This window comes from Oncorhynchus nerka, linkage group LG20, assembly GCF_034236695.1.
Source record: "Oncorhynchus nerka isolate Pitt River linkage group LG20, Oner_Uvic_2.0, whole genome shotgun sequence".
NCBI lineage: Eukaryota > Metazoa > Chordata > Actinopteri > Salmoniformes > Salmonidae > Oncorhynchus > Oncorhynchus nerka.
Window position 1 is genome coordinate 44,737,634 of NC_088415.1, and position 8,905 is coordinate 44,746,538.

Sequence of the window (8,905 nt, forward strand, 5' to 3'; positions counted from 1 at the left end):
AGCAGATCTCTGGGCGTGGTAGAATAGATTCAGGGCATAATGTGCAGACAGGGGTATGGTGGGGTGCGGGTACAGTGGAGGTAAGCCCAGGCACAGAGTGATGATAGAGGTTGCACCTTTGGACATGCTGGTTATACTGGGTGAGGTCACCGCATGTGTGGGAGGTGGGATAAAGGAGGTATCTAAGGCATGTACAGTGGGACTAGGGGCTCCGCAGTAAACTAAGACAATGATAATTATCCTAAACAACAGTATACAAGGCATATTGACATTTGAGAGCGACATAAAGTGAGGCATAAAGCAATCACCGGTGTTGATTGGGAGAGCTAGCTAAGTCAGCAACGGGTAAGACAACAACAGCTAATGAGGTAAAGACAACAACAGCTAACAACAGGTAAAATGGCGATGAATGGGCAGGGAGGGTCTGTTAACTACACACAGGGCCTGAGTTCGGGGCTAGGGTGACAGATAAACAAAGGTAAACAAAGAGGAGGACCGTGATAAATGAACAGTCCAGCAGGCATCAGCTATGTAGCCAAGTGATCATAGGGTCCAGTGTACAGCAACAGATGAAACAGGGAAACCGCTAGGTAGTCGTTACTACGCTAGCACGCGGGAGACACAGCGTTTAAAGTTAACAGGCCGGGGTAAGTAGAAGTGTCTGCTCCGTCATCCGGCAAAGGCTGGTTGAAGGCACAGCTGATGGAATTACGTCCGCGGACCAGTCGTGGTGGTACAGCAGGGCACGGTATCGACGAAGGGACTGGGCCAGATGGCGAAAGAGGTATTGTAGTTGTGGGAATTTCGTTTGCTAGCCGGGAGATGTGCCTGGCTCAGGGCTAGCTTCGGGGCTTGGTCACTCAGTTGAAGATAGCTAGCTGTAATGATCAATGGTCCATGGGGTTTACGGCAGGAATCTGGCATTGTAGTGGAGAAAAACAGTCCGAGGCTGGCAGGTATTATCCAGGCTAAAAAAACGACTGGTCCCTGAGCAGAGGGTAAAGGCCGCTAACAGTGGCTAACAATGACTAAAAGGCTAGTAACTTAGCTAATTAACTGTCTACCTTCTGATGAAAGTTTTGGCTATAGGGTAAAAAATATAAAAAATGCGGCTCCGTGTCATATTGAGTGAGGCGGGTTACCGGAAGGTATATTTAATTTAAAAATAGAAAAGAGAGATTGAAAAATAAATTGGAATATATACAAAAAAGACAAAAATACAAAAAGTAAACGAGAGGACAACAAACCACGTCTGCACTGCTACGCCATCTGGATTGGAATACAGTTGGCATTGCTGTTATGAATTTACTTGTCCTTGATGTCCTTTGTTTTAAATGTATTATTTTTTAATATTTTTTTTGCATGATTGTTTGCTGGTTTCTTCTGTCTTTTCCTTTTTTTCTCTTTAGTTCATTATCTTGGTTGCTGATGTCTTGAGAGGGTGGAAAATGTAATTAATTGTATATTTTTTCTTCCTGGGGGCGGAGGGACTGTGGGAGGGGTGTTGAATGGTTGAGGGACAGCTATTGGGAAACTGTGGGGTGGGGGGGGGGGATCTTGGAGGGTTCGGTTTTAAAATTGTTTGGCCTGGTAGAAGATCGGTCAACATGCCCTTGAACAGGGCATTGACCCTGGATGCTTCTGTGTGTCGCTCTGAATGGGAGTCTGTTGGATGACTGGTGTGATGTAGTTATTGAATGGGAGTCTGTTGGATGACTGGTATGATGTAGTTATTTAATGGGAGTCTGTTGGATGACTGGTATGATGTAGTTATTGAGCGGCTTCACTGCAAGTATATTGTATGTTTCGAATATTCAATAAATATATTTTTTTAAAAGGCTGACTCACAGAAGACAGGACACACAGACATAACAGCAGGGCTTTCTCACACTCACACATAGTATGTGCACGCAGCACAGGACAAACAGTCATAGTGAAGGAATATGAGAATGCTGCTAAGGCTTAAACCTGGACATGACAGAACAGTGTCAACTGACACGGTACGAATTCAACCGATACCATTTCAGTTGCACTTTCACTGCTCCCTTAACCCTGATGTTACGTAAGAGGACTAGACCTCCTCCCAGGGCTTCTCCGGCTAACTTATCAAACGACAGCCCAGCTAAACGCGCTTATGAAAACAGGAAAAAGAGACTTGACAGTTTGGTAGGATCAGGATGTTTAAACCATATCTGGTCTGTTTATACAAAACATGCCCCGTGGGAACAAAACAGGTCATTTGTTTTTAGAGCTGACATCAGGTATTTAATTAAATGCACAACAGTAACATGAACCATTGTTCCATTTTCATTTCCCCACCTATAAGAATCAGAGGATATTTGCCAATCATCACGGCCCAGTTTTTTATAAGTTATCTGATCGGATTTCAGCAATATAATACAGTATATACATATGAGATGAGTAAAGTAGTATGTAAACATTATTTAAACATTATTAAAGTGACTAGTGTTCCATTATTAAAGTGGCCAGTGATTCCAAGCCGTATATAGTGCAGCAGCCTCTAAGGTGCAGGGTTGTGTAACCGGCTTCGGCTAGTGATGGGTATTTAACAGTCTGATGGCCTTGAGATAAAAGTCTCCCGGGTGCTGTAAGTGTCCTGCAGGGCAGGTAGTTTGCTCCCGGTGATGCGTTGGGCAGACCGCACCACCCTCTGGAGAGCCCTGCGGTTGCGGGTGGTGCAGGTGCCAGGCAGGGATACAGCCCGACAGGATGCTCTCAATTGTGCATCTGTAAAAGTTTGAGAGGGATTTTGGGGCCAAGCCAAATTTCTTGAAACTCCTCATTCAATGCATTTAATTCTATCCGATAGACGAAATCCAGATCTAATTTTAAAAATGTTGGCCCCTGGATAGGGATAAGGATTTGGTAATCCAATCTGACATTTAACAATTGTGGTCAGTTGTTATATATATATATATATATATATATATAGTGTTAAATAAATGCATCTACTTACTTATAAGAAGTGAGATATATATATATATATATATATATTCAGGCTCTACTATTAATCAAGGTACCTTTATTCATTTAGTATACTCATCACTGTTTCCTTATGACAGTGTAGAAGTAGTACCACTACCTGTCCAGTAGATGAAAAGGCCTGTTCAAACCACTGAAAATCCTGATTCTGTGATCTTGATATTGTGGTATCTAGATCAGAATGATCCTATTAGGTTATGTTTTTTGGGGGGGGGGAATGCTAAAAACAAAACAAAAACAGCCAGATTAATCTGATTAATCAAAAAAGAAGATTACAGAATATTCTGATCCAGATTTAATAAATGGAAAAACTGGGCTCCAGATGATAATGATGAATAAAATATACCATGAGGGTGATATTACATTTACATTACATTTAAGTCATTTAGCAGACGCTCTTATCCAGAGCGACTTACAAATTGGTGCATTCACCTTATGACCTCCAGTGGAACAGTAGTGCATCTAAATCTTTTCAGGGGAGGGGGTGAGAGGGATTACTTTATCCTATCCTAGGTATTCCTTAAAGAGGTGGGGTTTCAGGTGTCTCCGGAAGGTGGTGATTGACTCCGCTGTCCTGGCGTCGTGAGGGAGTTTGTTCCACCATTGGGGGGCCAGAGCAGCGAACAGTTTTGACTGGGCTGAGCGGGAACTGTACTTCCTCAGTGGTAGGGAGGCGAGCAGGCCAGAGGTGGATGAACGCAGTGCCCTTGTTTGGGTGTAGGGCCTGATCAGAGCCTGGAGGTACTGAGGTGCCGTTCCCCTCACAGCTCCGTAGGCAAGCACCATGGTCTTGTAGCGGATGCGAGCTTCAACTGGAAGCCAGTGGAGGGAGCGGAGGAGCGGGGTGACGTGAGAGAACTTGGGAAGGTTGAACACCAGACGGGCTGCGGCGTTCTGGATGAGTTGTAGGGGTTTAATGGCACAGGCAGGGAGCCCAGCCAACAGCGAGTTGCAGTAATCCAGACGGAGATGACAAGTGCCTGGATTAGGACCTGCGCCGCTTCCTGTGTGAGGCAGGGTCGTACTCTGCGGATGTTGTAGAGCATGAACCTACAGGAACGGGCCACCGCCTTGATGTTAGTTGAGAACGACAGGGTGTTGTCCAGGATCACGCCAAGGTTCTTAGCGCTCTGGGAGGAGGACACAATGGAGTTGTCAACCGTGATGGCGAGATCATGGAACGGGCAGTCCTTCCCCGGGAGGAAGAGCAGCTCCGTCTTGCCGAGGTTCAGCTTGAGGTGGTGATCCGTCATCCACACGGATATGTCTGCCAGACATGCAGAGATGCGATTCGCCACCTGGTCATCAGAAGGGGGAAAGGAGAAGATTAATTGTGTGTCGTCTGCATAGCAATGATAGGAGAGACCATGTGAGGTTATGACAGAGCCAAGTGACTTGGTGTATAGCGAGAATAGGAGAGGGCCTAGAACAGAGCCCTGGGGGACACCAGTGGTGAGAGCACGTGGTGTGGAGACGGATTCTCGCCACGCCACCTGGTAGGAGCGACCTGTCAGGTAGGACGCAATCCAAGCGTGGGCCGCGCCGGAGATGCCCAACTCGGAGAGGGTGGAGAGGAGGATCTGATGGTTCACAGTATCGAAGGCAGCCGATAGGTCTAGAAGGATGAGAGCAGAGGAGAGAGAGTTAGCTTTAGCAGTGCGGAGCGCCTCCGTGATACAGAGAAGAGCAGTCTCAGTTGAATGACTAGTCTTGAAACCTGACTGATTTGGATCAAGAAGGTCATTCTGAGAGAGATAGCGGGAGAGCTGGCCAAGGACGGCACGTTCAAGAGTTTTGGAGAGAAAAGAAAGAAGGGATACTGGTCTGTAGTTGTTGACATCGGAGGGATCGAGTGTAGGTTTTTTCAGAAGGGGTGCAACTCTCGCTCTCTTGAAGACGGAAGGGACGTAGCCAGCGGTCAGGGATGAGTTGATGAGCGAGGTGAGGTAAGGGAGGAGGTCTCCGGAAATGGTCTGGAGAAGAGAGGAGGGGATAGGGTCAAGCGGGCAGGTTGTAGGGCGGCCGGCCGTCACAAGACGCGAGATTTCATCTGGAGAGAGAGGGGAGAAAGAGGTCAGAGCACAGGGTAGGGCAGTGTGAGCAGAACCAGCGGTGTCGCTTTGACTTAGCAAACGAGGATCGGATGTCGTCGACCTTCTTTTCAAAATGGTTGACGAAGTCATCTGCAGAGAGGGAGGAGGGGGGGGGAGGGGGAGGAGGATTCAGGAGGGAGGAGAAGGTTGCAAAGAGCTTCCTAGGGTTAGAGGCAGATGCTTGGAATTTAGAGTGGTAGAAAGTGGCTTTAGCAGCAGAGAGAGAAGAGGAAAATGTAGAGAGGAGGGAGTGAAAGGATGTCAGGTCCGCAGGGAGGCGAGTTTTCCTCCATTTCCGCTCGGCTGCCCGGAGCCCTGTTCTGTGAGCTCGCAATGAGTCGTCGAGCCACGGAGCGGGTTAAGGTCATATTATGACCTTAAGTGGGCCCTACATTTTGAAGCCTGCTATGTATCTGGCACAACAGGCACATATTATCTCCTGACTGTAGACATTACTGCTGAGATAACACATTCATCATCAAGGCCCAGACAGGCCAGGCAGACACACTAAGAAATACTAGCTACCTTGAGCTGAGCATGGAGTTGGCTCAATGCTCATTGAGTTGGCTCTGTGCCCATCAACACAGACTGGGATGAATTCTCAAGGATTCAGATAATTAAGAGAATTAACTCAAACTACCAAAGCTGACAAAACTGCTAACAACAAAATAAGGAAAACTGGCTGCTGTTTTGAATGGACCCAGATCACTATTCCCTCACATGGTATTGGTGAGGATATCAGCCAACAACACTCTCTCAACAAAACAATACTTCATCATAGTAATGTCATTTTCAGGGTTCACATGTGAACATGTATGGATGGCTCCTACAAGTAGTCTTAAGACTTCAACTACTGTTCAATGTAATAATACTTTGCTCAAAGACCCTCCTGTGCTGTAGCCTATGTTGCTACAGTAGCAGCGAATGGGGGAATGACAGCCACTTCTCTTGGGAGAGTTTGAGATAGTCCGTATCAATCACGTGTGAGCGACAAAAACAAACCCAGGACAGTAAATGGAGTCCTGTATCTTCGATTCCCAACCTAGATTCCTCTGTCTCCCCTCATCGGTGTTCATCAGTGAGGATGAGGAGAGTTAAGATTTCCGTGAGCCAGGCATCTGTAAAACCTCAAGAGACTAGTTTGCCTGCCAAGAGTGACAGTGGGAGAAGGGAGGGTGTCATTAAAACTGAGCTTAAATATTGTGATTAACTGCCACTCCTGCACACGCTTGAACAGTTTCAGATGGAGCGTGATCCACAGCAAACATCCAACTTAGCTCTGTAAAATCATATTCAACTCAGTTCACCAGGCTTTTACTCAACTCTTGTTTACAAAGCAAGGGGTGTGAGAGAACAGACCTTTACTCAATCATGCGGTTCGTCTGCACACCTTTTGCGATGTTGACAGGCCTGCCTTTTGTGGTGCTCAAGCGGTGATGTTAGTGCAAATAGCAGAGTCCAATTCAGTACAGCTGCACGGCCGCTGCAGTTAAGGCTTTACCGATCTCCCCCAGGTTTAGCGCGTCTTCTGGCCTATCCAATGTCTTTTCACAGGTCACTCGGACATCTGCGATTGCATATTTTCTCAAGACAACACAAACACAGCTTGACAAGTCATAAGGATAAATTGTTTTTAAACTTGACTTCTCTCAATTAAATAGTACAATAAACAAATTGTGTGCTCTTCCAAACCTCTAAAAGCACTTAACTAAGTCCAGCAAATCCAGCATGGTCAGTGTGGTTCTTTCTAAAGGGACAGTGTTCAAGTCAATCTTTTGATGATGTAATGAACTTGAGCCACATTCCTTCTGCTTTCTGTGCAAAAACATCTAATAAAATGATCCTGTCAATAAACCACTGAATAATCTTGAGTGAACCTGGCAACGCTGTTCCCGAGGGAGATCATCTTGGATGCACAATTATGACTTGTTAAGCTTTTAGTGGAATTCAATTCGTTTTGGCTATTACATGCCAATTACACATTTAGAGTGAAACACAGCCTCCTTTACAAATAGTTGATTCTACAGGCTCATTGCTAAAAATATTGATATTACTGATATGGCTTAATTTTAAAATAACATCTGAGAGGTGAGACCTATAACAACTGAGCTGGTGGTGTTGCACTGTGAAGCCAATCAGCAGAACCCATGGACCGTAATAAATATCATAGCTAAAGGGCGTCGGAACTGTGCGGAATACACATATATCTGGAGGGCTTTAGAGCAAACTGATGGTGGAGGTGAGAGCGAATTTACTACCAAATCTATGGAACTGTGCACTCAATGTCCTTGAACAAGTCCAATTTGTTATTATTAATAGTTTGAGAAGTGTTCGATTGTCCATGGTACTGTATCTGTCTGTACACACAGGCAACACATTGATAGAGTACGACTAATCATAATGAGATGCTGTTGAAACATGCAAACAAAAGTACTTACAGTAGTCAATTCACAGGTGCTGTCTGTTACATTTCAGTGGACCAAGAGATCAATCCAAAAACAAAAAGGACAAGAACCCACTTGCACTGACAAGAATCTAAATCCCAAAATTATTTTCCAATGAAGAATGTTCTGAAATATTTGTCTATTATACCATCTAGCCTATTCTTTAGAAATGGTACCCACATGTTGTACACAATACAGTATACTGCTGGTAGTATACAAAAACAAATCTGTCATCAATTATCCCCTCCTCCCCCCGATCTCTCACACACACACACACACACACACACACACACACACACAAAAAGAAACCACATTGAAAATATTTCCAGGAAGACAGGTCAGCACCAGAAAAACGATCTGAAGGAGCAGGCAACACAGAGCAAAGAAGCAATGCTCCACTAGCTTAGCTCAACCAACCACTGACTGACTGGCATCCATGTCCCTGTGCTGGAACAAGGACCCTGTGATAGAAGAGAGAGCATGAGCTCGACTCACTGGTTTTCCACTCTGTCATACACCAGCAGCTTCTAGCTTAGCAACATACAATGGTGCAGTCAAACTAAATCAGCCCAATAATTAGTCGGACCTCACAATGTTGCATTGACTTATGATTTAATAAGCAACGCTCACATAGACTCCCATACACAATCAGACCAGGATTTCCTGTCTTGTCATTGAGTAGAAACTCTGACGTTCACCAGTGTTTTCCACAGTAATGAGGATCAAGGCATAAACAAATACAGTACATTTGATATACTGTACACACATGTTTAAAATACTTTGGCCTTGGACAAACATAACAAAATATCGATAAAACACACATAAAGACGTCAATAATGCAGTTTTGCAAGTGAGGGTTAAAAATGAGCTTTCCTCATTTTGTCTTCTACTACAACAGCTGTATATTTTCACTTGACAGAAAGAAAGTAGATCATGAGATATTTGTCCAGCACAACCTAATGGCCATATGTCAAACTAGCACGTTAAGTCAAACAAAATGAGATAACCTTGGTCTTCCATTACAAAGTCGTATCACAGTTACATTGTACTCCAAAGTCTACTGTGTGGAATGCATGTGGGAGCCACTGTTTTCAAAACACTGATTGAAGTGTTTTGGAGTTACTAAGTATTTCAGGCCTTGGATGCGGTGACCAAGGAAATGAGAGAGGGAGTTAAGACCGCACCTTGGCCCTAACAACTTGCTTGTGTGATACTCTACACCCGCTGTCACCCACACAACAGGGCCGGCCGGCCCTATAGCCTTTTGTGGGCCCTAGGCGAGATTTGATATTGGACATTTTAGTGCCCCCCCCCCCTCCCCATTTTGACGGCAAAGAGAAAATGTTTTATGTTAAAGTTAATTTC